Raw genomic sequence first — 15,733 nt, 5'->3', positions numbered from 1 at the left:
CGTCATCCATCCATCCATCCATCCATCTACTCATTCATTCATCCATCCTTCCATCCGTCCACCCATCAACCATCCATGTATCCATCCATCCATCATCCATCTGTCCATCTATCCTTCCATCTGTCCACCCATCATCCATTCATATATCCGTCCATCCATCCATCCATCCATCTACTCATTCATCCACCCATCTGTCCATCATCCATCCATCCATCCATCATCCATCCATCATCCATGCATCATCCTTCCTCCCTCCATCCATCCATCATCCATCCATCATCCATGCATCATCCATGCATCATCCTTCCTCCCTCCATCCATCCATCCATCCATCTACTCATTCATCCACCCATCTGTCCATCATCCATCCATCCATCCATCCATCCATCCATCATCCATCCATCATCCATGCATCATCCTTCCTCCCTCCATCCATCCATCATCCATCCATCATCCATCCATCATCCATGCATCATCCTTCCTCCCTCCATCCATCCATCCATCCATCCATCCATCCATCCATCATCCATCCATCATCCATGCATCATCCTTCCTCCCTCCATCCATCCATCCATCCATCCATCATCCATGCATCATCCTTCCTCCCTCCCTCCATCCATCCATCCATCCATCATCCATCCATCATCCATGCATCATCCTTCCTCCCTCCATCCATCCATCCATCCATCCATCATCCATCCATCATCCATGCATCATCCTTCCTCCCTCCATCCCTTCCTCGTTTCTTTCCTTCTCTCCTTCCACTCATCTACCCATCCTTCCTTCTGCTGCCCCCTCATCCTTCCCACCCTGGCACTGTTGGAGAGTCTTTGCCGCCTGGCGTCCTCAGCCTGCACCCTGCACCACGGCATTACCCACAGTCCTCAGAGCCTGCCCTTGGGGCTCAGCCCAGGGCTGAGAGGATGCCTCTGTACATTTCCTGTCCAAGGCACTTCCTATGGTAGTTTCTCTTACTCAGTTGCCACACAGGAGAACCTTGTTAAGTCAGACCAAACTTACCCTTCAAATTTGATAAAAAAATCCAACCAGCCGCGTGTTTGCCCCATGAGGTAACAAATAGAAAATTACTTTTATTTACATAAATAGCAATTATTACACCCCAACAGCTGTGCAGACAGCAGAGGCCAGAGCATTCAGGGAGGTCTTCCCAGGGGAGGCTGGCCTGGAGAAGCCACGTACCTGGGAGAAGGGCCCCCAAGGCGGGCTTGTGGAGAATTCCCAGCAGCCTCTCCCACCTGCTCCACCTCGGCCCCGCCCCGGCCGGCTCCATGCAAATCACCCAGGAGCCTCATTTGCATCCCCACCAGCTCATTTCCATATCCCCCAGCTCTGGGTGGCGCGGCTGCCACAGGCTGGCTGACAGCAGCTCCTTTTGTTTTCACATGCCATCCAGGGAGTTGCTCCTTCATCCTTCGAATTGGGGAAGAAAGAAAGAAAGCGAGAAGAAAGAAAAAGGAAGGGGGAAAACCCTCAAGACAAAGAGACAGGCACCATCTGGGCAAGAGGAAGAAAATGCCACTGTCTGGAGTTGGACCCTGGGGGAGGCAGGCGACAGAGGGACAGGGCCCCGGGGCTGGCTGGAGAAGGAGAGCTTGGAGTCGCCAGAACTGGCTTGAGTCCCGGCCTCGTCATTTACTTGGCTCTGGCCTCCCGGGCAGGTGACTGGGAGGGCTGTGCCTCTGTTTCCCCATCTGGGAGTGGCAGCGTCACCCCAGCGTGTGGACATCACCCAGCACGTAGCAGCCCCCAGCTGCCGCTCTTATACTTACTCCTGCTGCAGACCCCTGGCCATGTAGGAGCAGGTGGCGCTCCTGGCACACCTGTGTCCATGGGGTCGGCGGTTGTCCACCTGGCTCTTCCTCTCTCTGTGCCTCAGTTTCCTCCAGATGGTAAGACCTCCAAGGGCTGGTTCCCTTTAATTCTCCTCTCCTTCCGCTGTTTAGTGACCAGCAACAGAAGCCAATGTATATAGTGACGACAATGATGATGATGATGATGCTGATGGCATGAATCTTAATAGGGTCTGTAGGAGAGGGCCCAGCCCTGGGCAAGCCCTGGCCCTGGGTTTTCTCATTTTGTCCTCCTAACCACGCGGTGGGCCAGGTTTACTACCACCCCCATCTTACAGACGAGGACACAGCGGTCCCCACAGAGGCGTCGGCCTGTGCTTTCCGCAGGCAAAGCTCTCACCTCCTAGAGGACTTTGCCTGCGCCCCTTCCCATCCCCCTCCCCTTGAGCCACACCCTGGCCCAGGGAGCAGCCCCTGGACTCCCCTGCAGTGCATTGCTGGGAGGGGGTGGCACTCTGGCGGTGCCAAGGGCGGGGGCTGGGGGCTGCCCTATCTTAGCGAGGTGGGCCTTGCCCAGGGAACCCTCATTTGGGCAGGGCCGGCCTGGGGCTTGGTGGGTAAGGAGTTGGAGTGCCTTGTGGGTAGGCGAAGGACACAGGTGTTTGTTCCTGCACTTTGTCCCTCACCTTGAGACCCCTCCAACCCCTGATCCCAAGCCTGCCTCTAAAGCCATCTGCCCCCACCCCCAAATTTCTTTCCTCTCCCAGGTTCCTAGATGAGTGAATGCAGTGCAAAGGCCCTGTGGTCCACACACACTAGGGTCTTTCTCCCTCTTGTTCTCACACATTTGGTTGCATTGTGTGTGTGTGTGTGTCCATCCCACAAGCAGGACAAACATGCTCCAGTGCGAATATGTGTGTATTCCTGTAGGTGCAAGGGCCCTTGTGTCTCCACGGTGTTTAAGAACATGGATTCTGCTGCCAGCTTGTGTGGGTTCAAATCCCGACTGTGTCAGTTGCCAGATGTGTGGCTTCAGGCAAGCCACTTAGCCTCAGATGCCTCATCTGTCAAATGGGGTGAGAATAGTCCTTAGCCTTGCTGTGGGAATCGAATGAGTAACACATCCATGACTATGGAGGATGATATTGGCCCATGGAAGCTCTCTATAAGAGCCAGCTGTGATGATGACGGAGTGTGTATGTGTGTGTCTGTGTGTGTGTGAGTGGGTGCAGCAGGTCAGGTTCAGAACCTTATGAGAGGGGGCACGTATGTTGCACTCATCACATGTGCATATTTGCACTTGCCCATGTGGGTGAGTGTCTGTACACACACATGCAGCACACCTGGGCACGCCCGTGTTCCACATACCCGCGTGCATTGCATGTGAAATGTGCGTTCGTGATGAGTAGGTCAAACCCAGGAGACGAGAGCCTCTGGTGAGGTACGGATTCGTGCTTGCTCTGAACTCTTCATACTAGTGCTCGTTACCTTGATTCATACCTTAATTTGTGTGGAAGGGTTTGTAGGGAAATACAACTTGCTCCTTCTTCAGGAAGTATTAGCATTTGCCTCAAAGGCCTCTAAACAGGGTCTTCTCTCTCTTTTCTTCCACCTTGGAATCAGGAACAATGTCCCCTAGGCAGGAACCAGAGAGTGGCTCAGGTGACCAGCACAGGCTGGCAAAGCCCTCGGCTGGCGGGCTGGTAACTCGCCCGCTATCTGCAAGGCTGGCTTCGGGAGCCTCTCTCTGGGCCCCCCTGGAACTGCCTCCCTCTGCTTGCTCGGAGGGCCTGGGGAGATGACCGAAGCTCTCTGCTTGGCCCCAGGCCTTCCCTAAGTGTTTTGATGCTGGCCCGAGGATCACATTGCAGCTTTAAATTTAGCAGCGTGCAAAGCCTTGTGTAACCCTGGCTGATTCATCTTTCCAAACCTGGCTCCTGTGTGGGATCCGGGGACCTCTCAGAACCTTTTTGGAAGGGACAGAGTTGGAATGACCAGGAAGGGGACCCGAGGGGGCAGGAGACCCTCAAATTCCTGTAGACCCCTGCCTGAAACCCATCCCATTTCTTAATCATTCCTCTCTGTCCCAGAGCCTTGGGCCACCTGGCCACTTGCCTCTCTTCTGAGTAGATGAAGCTGCTGCCCAGACAGGAGCCCTTGGCTAGAAGTCTTAAGACACAGGTTTGAGACCTGGGCCACCTCGGAGTCGCTCTGCAACCTGGGCAAGCCCCTTCGGCCCCGTGGACCTCAATTTCCCCAGCTATCCAGTGGGCTTCAGTTCCTCCCTGGTTGTCCCCGAGGCTGGTGTGAAGATGAACTGCATGGGAGGGTGTCTGTGATCTGTGACTGACTACGTCTTCTGAGTTTCCCAGAAGCCTTTGCTCTAGAAATTTTGGTTGATTAATCTGTGGCTGGCGAGGGTGTTGGTGGGGGTCCCTGAGGGGTGTTCCCTCAGAGCCTGGCATGTAGAAGGTGCCGTGCAAGTGGTAGTCAAATGGATGACACCTTCCAGGGGTGACAATTTCTGGATTCTGGCCCACCCAAGGTCACACAGCCAGCGAGGGCCAGCTGGTAGCTCTTCTCTCCTCTGGGAGGGCACGGACCCTGGGGGTGACACGGGCCACTGCAGTCCTGGTGTGCCTGTCCAGGAGGAGGAGGGCGAGAGATTAGCACCCAGGGGTACACGGTCACTCGAGGAGGCCGCCCGCTCCCTGGGAGGCCTGGTCATCCGGCCAGCTCGTCTCAGGGGGAGGAGCGGGGAGAACCTGACACGCCCGAACACCTGGTCCTGTCACTCCCAGGGGATTTGGTGAGCCGGTGGGTAACCCGGTTGGGTACATGCTGTGCCGGGTGACCAGGAGCTGGGGGGGTCGGTACATTCTTTGTGAGTCCAGCACAGTGCCACACAATAGCAGGACCCATAAATATTTTTGCATAAATAAATCAACAGGAGAACCCTTGACCTCCCCACCAAAGTCTCAGCCAGTCTTCCCCAGCTAAACTGATGTTCCCACCATGATCTCAACATCCACATCCAGAAACCTGGGGGTCCCCTCTTGCTTTCTCCCATTGGCTCACTCGTCGCCTACCGCCCATCTCTAAGACCCGACCATTCTACCTCCAGACGTATCCAAATCCACCCTCTGCCCACCTCGTCGCCATCTCCCACCTTGCTCACTCCCTCCACCTTCTTCTCCACCAGGAGCATCAGCCGTCCTGGCAAAGTCTAAGTGGCCATGTCAGTCAGCTGCTCGAAACCTGTGCCTTTTAAAATCAAATGTGACCTGTGCCTGTAATGCCCTCTCTTCTCCACCCTCACACGGCTCTCAGTTCTGCTCCTTAAACGAGCCAAGGTCAACCCAGGTCCCACTTCAAGCGTTTGCTTAAGGTGTTCACTCTTCTGCATGTTCTCGGGGCTGCTGTCTTCTTGTCTGGGGGGTTTCACAGTGTTCGAGACTCTGTTCTTATCTCCTTATGGTTCTTTCTGTACTCAATATCTTGATATTAGGTTATAGCGACACATCTGGGACAGAATTGGGAGGAAGAAGTTAGGGGATGATTGGAATGATTAGAAAGGAGGAGAGAGGTACCCTTTACTATGATGGCTGTTTGCCCTGTAGTCATCCATTCAGCTATCCTCCCTTCTTCATTCTCTTCCATCCACCCACCCACCCACCCATCCACACACCTATCCATCCACCCACCCACCCACCCATCCACTCACCCATCCATCCATCCATCCATCCATCCACCCACCCATCCACCCACCCACCCATCCATCCATCCATCCACCCATCCATCCAGTCACCCATCCAGTCACCCATCCATCCATCCACCTACCCATCCACCCACCCACCCACCCATCCACCCACCCATCCAGTCACCAATCCATCCATCCATCCATCCACCTACCCACCCATTCATCCACCTACCCACCCGTCCATCCACCCATCCACCCACCCACCCACCCATCCACCCATCCAACCACCCTCCCACCCACCCACCCATCCACTCACCCATCCATCCATTCATCCATCCACCTACCCATCCAGTCACGCATCCAGTCGCCAATCCATCCATCCATCCATCCACCCATCCACCCACCCACCCATCCATCCATCCACCCATCCATCCAGTCACCCATCCAGTCACCCATCCATCCATCCACCTACCCATCCACCCACCCACCCACCCACCCACCCATCCATCCACCCATGCACCCACCACCCACCCATCCACCCATCCACCCATCCACCCATCCAACCACCCTCCCACCCACCCACCCATCCACCTACCCACCCGTCCATCCACCCATCCACCCACCCACCCACCCATCCACCCATCCAACCACCCTCCCACCCACCCACCCATCCACTCACCCATCCATCCATCCATCCATCCACCCACCCATCCATCCACCCATGCACCCACCCACCCATCCATCCACCCACCCACCCACCCATCCACCCATCCAACCACCCTCCCACCCACCCACCCATCCACCTACCCATCCATCCATCCATCCACCCACCCATCCAGTCACCAATCCATCCATCCATCCATCCACCTACCCACCCATCCATCCACCCATCCACCCACCCATCCACCCATCCAACCATGCACCCATCCATCCACCCACTCATTCATCCAATCTTTATCAAACTCTTTTTACTTGACCCGGCCAAGGCAGATAATCTTGCTGTACCTCTGTCCTCTTCTCTTTAGAATGGGACAAACATACCCACCTTATGGGGCTGCTACGAGGACCACACAAGATAGTGTGTGCACGGTTCCAAAGGCCTGCCTGGCACAGGGGAAGGGCTCGGCCAACACTTCTCTCAGCAGTGCTGGCAGCAGCACCTGGATTTGGAGGACAGGCATATACCCGTTTCCCCCGCCCGTGCACCTGCAGAACTGGCACCTTCTCTTCCCTCAGCAAGCTCATTGCTAGAGGCTCCGTCATGTCACACCGCGCCTGAGGAAGGAGAGGGAGGAGCTGCTGCCCCCGTGACCCACAGGTCGTTTGGAGCAGGTGGGCACAAGGGCAGCCTTCCGCTGGCCCTGGTGAAGCACAGGGAGGGGAGGGGCCAGGCTGTGGGTGGAGGTGGGGCCCTTTCTCTTTCTCTGGATCCCTCTCCAACTCTCTCTCTCTCTCTCCCCCTCACTCCCTTCTTTCTTCTCTTTCTTTCCTCTTCCCTTCAATTCTCTTCTCTCTGTCTTCCCAACTTCCACTCTGTCTTTCTCTGTCTCTCTCCTTTTTCCTCTTCCTCTTTCTCTCTGTCTCTCTTCTCCTTCCGCTTCCTTCTCCCCCACTTTCTCCTCCTCCTTTCTCTCTCTCTCTTCCCAACTTTCACTCTCTTTCTCTCTCCGTTCCTCTCACTCTCTCAGCATCAGCCAGAGGACCTGCTTCTGCTCGTCTTGGTCCTGGCTGCCTCACAGAATCACACAGTAACAGCCTCATCCTCAGAATCTAATGGCATCTCACCTCGGAGTCACAGGGGGCCTTGGGGACAGAGAACAACGGGGTCAGAGAACCACAGAGTTGACACTCCTGGGGTCTAAGCTCCCCAGAACTCCAGACTCAGGGTTCGTTGAATCTCGGACAACAACAGAACATCGCGATGGCGAGATTTTAGAAGCGCAGAGAACGGACTGCTGGGCCTGGCTGCACGAGTGTTCAATACCCCATTCCTACATTGCCACCACCTTCATTTAACAAATATTCACTGTGTGCCAAGCACTAGTCTAGGCCACTGGGGACAAATCTGTGCACTAAGCAGGGAAAGCTCCCTGCCCTCTGGGCTTGACCCCCGGGAGGCGGAAACGACCGCACGTGTGGCGGGTTCGGGGGTAAGGGCTGTGGGGTTTTTGGCATAACCCAGTACCACCTGCGTTATTGACTTAATATTTTTCTTTAAGTTGACTCACCTTAAACACACAACTCTAGTTTTAAAAGGAAGCTTTATATTACTGGAAATATTGAGAAATGACTATCAGTGGCCACCAAGAGAAGATGTCTTCGAAAATAAATACGACACTGTAACAGGGGACCTGACTTGATGCTGTTTCTTGCCTCTCCTCTGAGACGTCGGGAGGTCTGCCCCCCTTTGTCATGAAGAGGACTCGGCAGGTGATGGAGCTGCCGAGGAGGGGCAGTTGTAAGGACATAAAAAGGATGGAAAAGAAAGAGATGCTGTTTAAACATCCCCTCCATGTACCAGGGAAATCCTCGGGCCTGGCCTCAGCCTGCCTCTCCGAGCCCCTAATTAGCTGTGTGACATTGAGCATGTCATCCAACCTCTCTGAGCCTCAGTTTCCCCGTCTGGAAACAAGGGCATGAGGAACGCATCTTCCTCCCGGGGCTGTTGCAGGGGTTAAAACTTCAGGTGGGCTGGAGGCTGAGCGGGGTTGGGCCCCTCCTTCCCTCCTCTCCAGGCCCCTCTGCACAGCTGCTCCAGGCTCCTGGGGGAGGGTCCCCAGGCCCAGCCCCTCCCGGACCCCCACTCCCCCACACCTTCTCCTCCTGCTCACCCTGCCCTGGTGGGAGTGCTCAGGATGCCTCCTGTGGGCTGAGCCCTCAGGGCAGCGGCTCTGGGGCAATTTATGGGCCCAGACTCCCTTGCTGCTGATCCCTCCTGGCTGCAGGGTGTGCCCCCCGCGGTATTTCACGCCCCTGGAGATTTAGGGGCTCACCGTTTCCTGCAGGGAAATCGGGCCGGGGGGAATTCTGATGCCTGTTAGCAGATCTCTCGTGCTTTCCCACCTGGCGGGGGATTACATGGGGTTGGACGAGGGCTCCGCAAGGGCGATAAACTCCTGCATCTTTATTCCTCGCAAGAAGGGGCTGTGGGCCGGGCAGACCCCGGGGAGGCGAGTTCAGATGGCTTTCACCATCCATGTCGAGACCTTCCAAAGGATACTGGGACTCATCCAGGAGTGACAGGTGTGGTTCATTCATTCATTCATTCATTCAATGTGTATTTAACCAGGGCCAGCCCTGGGCGAGCACTGGGGATACAGTACTGAACAGAACGTGGTTCCTGCCCTCCTGGGGGTCACAGTTCACCAGCAACAGGCTTTGAGAGCCCCAAAGAGGGCAGCCCAGCCTGGGAAGTCCAGGAAGACTTCCTGGTGGTGGTGGTGGGGGGGGGGGGCATATAAGCTGAGTTTTTGAAGCCTGAGGAGGAGCCGTCCAGGGTTGGTGGCTGGGAATGGGGAAGGAATTGGGGGAGGGAAGGAGGAGTGGAGGGAACAGCATGTGTAAAGGCCGGGAGTGGGGAGAGGGAGGGAGCAGGGTGAGTGGGGGGCAGTGAGGGATGACGTGGGGGAGCAGGGAGCAGGGCCAGGAGAGGGCCAGGGGGGCTGTGGGGAGGGGTCTGGAGGGGTCAGCATGGCCGTGAGGAGATGAGCAAGGCGGCTGCGACGGCAGCTGGGAGAGAGAGGAGCAGACACACCTGGAAACTATTACGGGGTGGAATCCACAGGACCCGGGCCTGGGGCCAAGGGTGTCTGCTTGGCGGCGTAAGCAAGCAGGGTGGGGGACCTCAACCTCAGACCATCAGGCAAGCGTGTGGTGCGGAGTGTCAAGGAGCAAAGCACACCACCGCTCTGGGCCCAGGCTCCCCGAATGGGTGCTTCTCGGGCTGCCTGACTCAGAGATGAAAAATCTCTTACACTAGACAGGTGACTGCCGCGGCCCTCAGGGACCCCACCTCCTGTCTTCTTCCCCAGCCCACGGGGAGTGAGGGCTGCCCTTGCTCCAGCTCCAGGGAGGGGGTTGGGTTCCTGGGGGGGCAGAGGTGATGGGGGGCCTGCCTCCCTCCTCTCAGGCCCTCCCTCCGGTTTCATCTGGGGCTCTGCGGTGTTTCATCATGTTTCTCTCTGCAATGCTAATTCGTCCCCTCATGCTTCCTTTCCTTCCCCTCTCTCTCCCTCCCGCCTTCCCTCCGTTCAATACGTATTTATTGAGGCCCAGTATGGTCCAGGCACGGTTCCAGGCACTGGGGGATGCAGCATAGCCCGGATCAGGCAAAGATCCCTGGCCTCATGGAGCTGACATTCCAGCAGAAGGAGGACCAACGATAAACAAAGCAGTTAAGACGTGTAATATGCCCAATCGTGAGAGAAATAACGCAGAGAAGGCTGAAAAGGAGCGTTGGGGTGCCGGGTCGAGCTCCTGGATTGCTTCGTGTCACTCCCACGGCCGGTCCTTGCACCCCCGTGTGAGTCCGCAAATGGTGCGTGGTGTGGCCTGGCATGTTTTAAAACTTTCTATAAATGCAAGCATCCCATATGTGTATTCCGTGCTCGCTTTCTTGGCTCCACATCCGCGTTTGAGAATGATCCTTGTTGATACGTGACGCTCCAGTTGACACGCTGTCACCGCGACAGACCGCTCTGCAGTGTGAATATGTCACTACTCATTGGAGTCATCCTCCCAGGGATGGACATTTAGGTTGTTTCCAATTTTTTTTTCTCTTACCACCCCAGCTGTAGGAACTTTCTTGTAACAGTCACCACCCCTGATCTCCAGTATTTCCGAAAAGAAAGGCACCTGGCGACAGAAAACCAATAATATCTGTCGAAGTGCTCACCGTGCCCCACGATGACGAGAACGAAGACCATAAAAAAGAGCTCCGGGTACCGAGTGCTTACTTCATCCAGGGCTGTTCCAAGCACATCAAAGCCCGCCACCTCCTTTTTGTCCTCACACTTTGTGAGGCGGAGCCCAGCGCTGATCTCACGGAACAGATACAGGTGTGGAGACCAGAGAGGCTCAGGAACTTTCTCAAGGCCACCCAGCCAATTGCAAACCCAGACCCTCTGAGCTTAACCACTGCCCTGCACTGCCATGTCCCCCTCCCTCCATCACTCCCCTCCAGCCAGAGTGGCCTCCGTCATATCGCTCAAACACCCCCAGCTTGGTCCTCACTCTGAGCATCTGCACCAGCTGTTCCCTCTGTCCAGAATGCCCTTCCAGTCTCATGTCCCATGCTGCCTCTCAGGACCCTTCCGGGATCCTTGTTTCTTTCCTTCCCGGCATTCCCGCCACGCGTAATGAAGCGGTCACTGGGTGATGGCTTCTGTGCGTGACTTCCATCAGGCAGGTCCTTGATCTCATTTCTCTCTATATCCTTAGTGCCCAGCACACAGTAGGTGCTCAATAAGTAATGCTTCGACACAGCGCTGCCTCCGTGCCAGGCCCTGGGCTGAGTGCTTTATGGAGATGATCCCGTTTCATCTTCACGCTTCTCTCCTGAGGTGGGGGATGGTCTTCATTCTCACAGGCAAGGAGGCTACGGCTCAGGGGCGGTAAGTCATTTTCCCGGGGTCACCCAGCGAGGGCAAGCAGGGGCGGGATGTGAAGGCAGTTCTGCCCGCCTAACGTCACTGCTGCCTTCATTGTCTCCCAGGACACTTGAGCATCACACACATCGGATTCACACATCAGAGCTCAGAGATGCCACCTTCCTTCCACAAAAGGGGAAACTGAGGCCCAGAGCGGGACCAAGACTTGCCCAGGGTCACACAGAGAGTTGGCAGCAAGTGAGGCCAAGCTCCCGTCACATCCTGGGCTCTCAGACCCCTGGCCACACTGCCCCAGCAGCACGAGGGTGACCGGTGTCACCTCTCTCTCCACACTGGGGGCCGGCGGCCAGGGACACGGCTGACAAGGGAGAGCCTGGCGGCAGAGGCACAGATCAGAGACGTGTCTGTCGCTGTGGCTGGACGCTCAAGGAGCCTCCATGATTCAGGTCATCGGGCTGAAGCCACCAGGCGGGGGAGGGGCCCCGCTGCAGCCGGGATGGTCAGCTGGCTGGGCTGCAGGGGGCCGCAGGGCCCCGGGAGCTGTCACCGCTGACTGATGGATGGGGACAGCTTCCAGTCGCCGGCCATCCGCGCCACGAGCCCCGTGGCCATCTCGGTGGCCGCCCACGCTGGCCTCCCGCCCGGCGCCCGCCTTTGAACGGCCACAAGGCCTTTTGTTCCTGCAGCAGGGGCTGGGCGGGCAGCGTGGAGGGCTCCTTTCAGAGGAAGGAGCCGCCTGCTGGGGCTTCCCCCTGCCCTCGACCCCCACTGCGTTCCTCTAATTACCTGCGGGCAGGAGGGGCCGGCGGAGGGGTCCAGCTGAGCTGCTAGGAATCTGCTGCGAGTGGGGGTTGGTGGTGGTCAGAGAAGCCTGGAATTCTAGCCTCCAGATCCCAGATGGGAAACCGAGGCCCAGAGAGGGCAACAGCCTTGCTCGAGGTCACACAGAGAGTTAGAGGTAGGACTGGGCCTGGATAAGGGGCGGGAAGGACACTGGCGCTAATATATTTTAAACGCCAATTAGGTGCCAGGCACTTGACACCCACTATCTTCTTGAGTTAGACAGACCTGTTTCAGGTCGCTCTCGCTTCCCAGCTCTGTGTCCTCAGGCAGGTTAATTTCCTTCTCTGAGCCCAGTTTCTTCATCTACAAAATACACTTATTTATTGAGCACTTCCCATCTTCAGGATCACGAGGCAACATAAATTTGACAGTCTCTAACCTGGAGGACCTCTTGCCCGACAAGGGGACAGATGAGTCAGTAAAAAGCCCAGCACACGAGATAAGTGCTGTGCTGGCTGGGTGGAGGCAGGGGTGGGACCTCAGGGGGCCCCCCGCCCAGCTTGGAATCATGGAGGGCTCCACGGAGGGCGCCATGCCTGACAATTTTATCCAGAGGGCGACGGGAGCCATGCATGGGTTCTGAGAATTTAGAGATGGGGTCCCCAGGGGCGAGGAGCTGAGGCAGAGGCGGGCGGTGGCATCGAGTCTCCTGCAAGGGCCCAGCTGCGAGGTGACAGGCTCAGGCCCATCCCTCCATCTTCACAGGTGGGGCTCCCGCCCAGGGGCAGAAGTTTGGCGGTTCCTCAAAAGGCTAAACATAGAGTTGCCATATGACCCCGCAGGTCCCCTCCTAGGTCTATTCTCAGAGGGACTGTCAAGTGGGACTCGAACAGACACGTGTCCACCCATGGCCACAGCAGCGTGATTCACGGCAGCCGAAGGGCAGGAACAGCCCCAACGTCCATCACAGATGAATGTGTAAACCCAAGGTGGTCCATCCACACAGCGGAATATTATACAGCCTTGAAAAGGAGCGAAGTCCTGCCACACACTTCCATGGGGACAAACCTCGAGAACGTCACGCCCAAGAAGCCAGACACAAAAGGACCAACCCTGTGGGGTTCCACTTCTAGGAAACGTCTACAATGGGCACGTTTGTAGAGACAGAGAGCAGAGCAGAGGTCCCCAGGGGTGGGGGGACGAGGGAATGAGGAGTTAGTGTTCAGTGGGGACAGAGTTTCTGCTTGCGGTGACGACAAAGTTTTGGATACACTGGTGACGGTTGCACAACCTTGGGCCATTATGAGTGTACTTGATGCTACTGAGATGTCCACTTAAAAATGTTTAAAATGCAAACTTTATGTTATACGTCTTTTATCACAGTTAAAAAAAATAATCACGGACCCAAACCCACTGGATTTATACTTGAAATGGGTGAATCGTGTAGTAGGTGAATTACATCTCAATAAAGCTGTTAAAACCGGTGGGAGCCATGCTGGGGGTCCTCAGGCGCCCAGGGAGACGGGAAGAAGGGGAAATAGGCTTTGGGAGACAAAGGCCACCGCATGCTCAGTTTGGCAAATGCTGGCCTGCCGCCTCTGACCCCGCCCTGTGGCTACATAACATTCCCAGAGCCTTTTGAAAGATTCCAGCCCTACTCCTGTGCTGACTCGCTGTGTGCCGTTTGGCAAGTCACACAAGCTCTCTGGGCCTCAGTTTCCTCCTCTCTACATCAACTGTGCTGAGGACTGGCTGTTGTTGGGCACAGGGTCAGGTTGCTCTGAACTGCCTCTTTCACCCTATTCCAGAGGAAGACACAGAGGCCCAGAGAGGGTGGGCGCCTTGCCGGGGTCTCCCAGCACAGCAGCGCTGAGCCGGCCCTAGAACCTGGTCTGGGGCTGCCCAGCCCCCCTCCCGTTGGCCCCCGGCTCTCCCTGGCCAGCCCCGTTCCCTCCCCTCGCCTCCCTTCGGAGGAGCTGGTCACGGATTTTGTTCCTTCTGCAAATGATCTCCATGTGTCCGGGATTGGGTTTCCCGCGTCTGGCCCTGTCCCTCTGGGGACCCAGGCCCCCCACGGTCTGGTGCGGCGGGCGGGGCCTCCCCGGCAGCTCCACGGCTCCTTCTGACCCCAGGAGGGGGCCCAGGCGGCCGGGCCGGGCATCTGGTTTAACGATCAGAGCGGGGGCTTGTTTCGGTTTCAGTGACCCGTGGAGCCCCCGGGAGAGGGAGGGAGGCGACCGGGAAACGGGGCGCAGAGAGGCAGCAGGGGGGTCGAGAGGGCCGGAACGGAGCAAAGGGAGCGTCCACGGGCATCTGCGCCCCAGCAAACTCACACGCGCTCACGCGCACGCGCACGGATGGAGGACGGAGCAGACGCCTCCTCACACCCACCTGCATCCCACGGGCATCCCTCGCTCCCCCGCCCAATGGCCTGCTCTTCTTCGCGCATGCGCCTTACCGTCCCACCGCTGGGCCCCGGCCTGGTCTGGTTCCTCCACCCGCGAGGCCCTGCAGGGCCATCCCTGCAAATGCCAAGCCTGCGATTTCCAACAGCCAGGCTTCTGGGTACCCTTCCCTGATCCCCACCTCCACCCGCCACCGTTGGCAGGGCCCTCTCCTGCCTCAGACCTGCGGGCGGCGTGGGGGCGCAGAACGCGTCTGCTCCGTGCTGTGTGACCGCCCAGTGATCTCGGCAGGTCCCTTCATCCCGTAGAGAGGCCCCGCCACACCTTCCGCCCTACTGGATTCTCAGGACAGCCCTACTCGATGGTCTGCATCTTGAGGATGCAAGGAGAGTTCAGAAAGCTGTAGTCATTCGCCCGGGGTCACCCAGCGGGCTGGTAGCAGCCTGGATTCCATTCTCGTGCCTGTGCTTCCCCCCTTGTGTTGTCGAGAATGCCAGCCTGGGGCTCAGAGAGGCCTCGGCCAGTGCCAGCTGGCCCCTCGCTGCTCCGTGGCTCTCCCTTGTTGTCACTCTGACGGTGGCATGAGACTTCCCAGGGCCCTTCTGGTCCCTGCGCCATGTGGGGCCTTGGGCATCTCCCGGCCCCTCTGGGCCTCGGCCTCCTGGGCTGCAGGCCGGGAAGCACCTTCCCACTCGCTTGACCGGACTCCACGCTGGGAGGGAGACTGGGTGGGAAGAGGCGCTCCCACTTCTCCGAAGGGCAAACTGAGGCTCAGAGAGGTCCGGGGCCTTTCTAAGGAGCCACAGCCGGGCCGGGGTGGGGCTGGGACTCGAACCCAGGCTTTCGGCTTTGCCTGTCAACCTCAGACTGACTCCTGCCTCTGCCTGGCAGGTATAAACCAAGCCCCGGGGCGCTCGCGTCTTGCTCACCCCCTCGCTGATCCTGGCCTCGGGGTTGCCCGTCAGAGCGGGCATTCAAGAGAGTTCCGGGGTGATCTGGGGGGGAAGGGCTCACTGGGGACTCGGGGCTCCATGGACCCTTCTGCCCGACTCCCAGTGGGGTGGCAGCTTTATTTCCTCCCTCCGGTGGGCGTCCTGCTAGTCCCAGCTTTGTCGGTGGCCCTGAGGATGAGGACCGGTTGGTAGGAAGACGCATCCAGCATTAGGACAAGGCAGTGTAAGTGTCGGCTGTTACTGTCACTGTTCATCATCCGCTTGGCATGGCGTTGGGGACATGCTGAAGCTGGCTTTTGGGCAAAAGTCTCGTTCCTTGTCACAAGGACTCAGGGTTGAGCTGGGCTATGACACTGGCCGTGGCCTCTCCAAGCCTCAGTTTCTGCATCTGTGAGGTGGGGACGATGCCGCAGTCTGTGCTCTTGTGCAACCTCAGGGTCTCAAGCTATTCGGAGCCACCGGATGACAAGTG

At 57.4% G+C, this 15,733-nt stretch overlaps 1 long non-coding RNA gene across 3 annotated transcripts; it reads right to left on the bottom strand.

The window, feature by feature from the left end:
• Positions 1–1,066: 1,066 nt before the first annotated feature.
• On the bottom strand, positions 1,067–6,876 carry LOC139046101 (uncharacterized). Of its 3 annotated transcripts, none has more exons than XR_011505667.1 (4): positions 6,557–6,876; positions 3,312–5,334; positions 1,791–1,956; positions 1,067–1,431 (listed from the first exon to the last, which is right to left on the bottom strand). It is a non-coding gene; the product is annotated as an uncharacterized lncRNA (long non-coding RNA). The 3 variants fall into 3 exon arrangements; XR_011505668.1 differs by lacking the exon at positions 6,557–6,876 and having other exon boundaries at positions 3,312–3,446; positions 4,981–5,460; XR_011505666.1 differs by lacking the exon at positions 6,557–6,876 and having other exon boundaries at positions 3,312–5,460.
• Between the last annotated feature and the right edge of the window lie 8,857 nt (positions 6,877–15,733).

This window comes from Equus asinus, chromosome 8 (assembly GCF_041296235.1).
Source record: "Equus asinus isolate D_3611 breed Donkey chromosome 8, EquAss-T2T_v2, whole genome shotgun sequence".
NCBI lineage: Eukaryota > Metazoa > Chordata > Mammalia > Perissodactyla > Equidae > Equus > Equus asinus.
The sequence above is the reverse complement of the archived record's forward strand: the minus strand, read 5'-3'. Positions and strand labels throughout refer to the sequence as shown.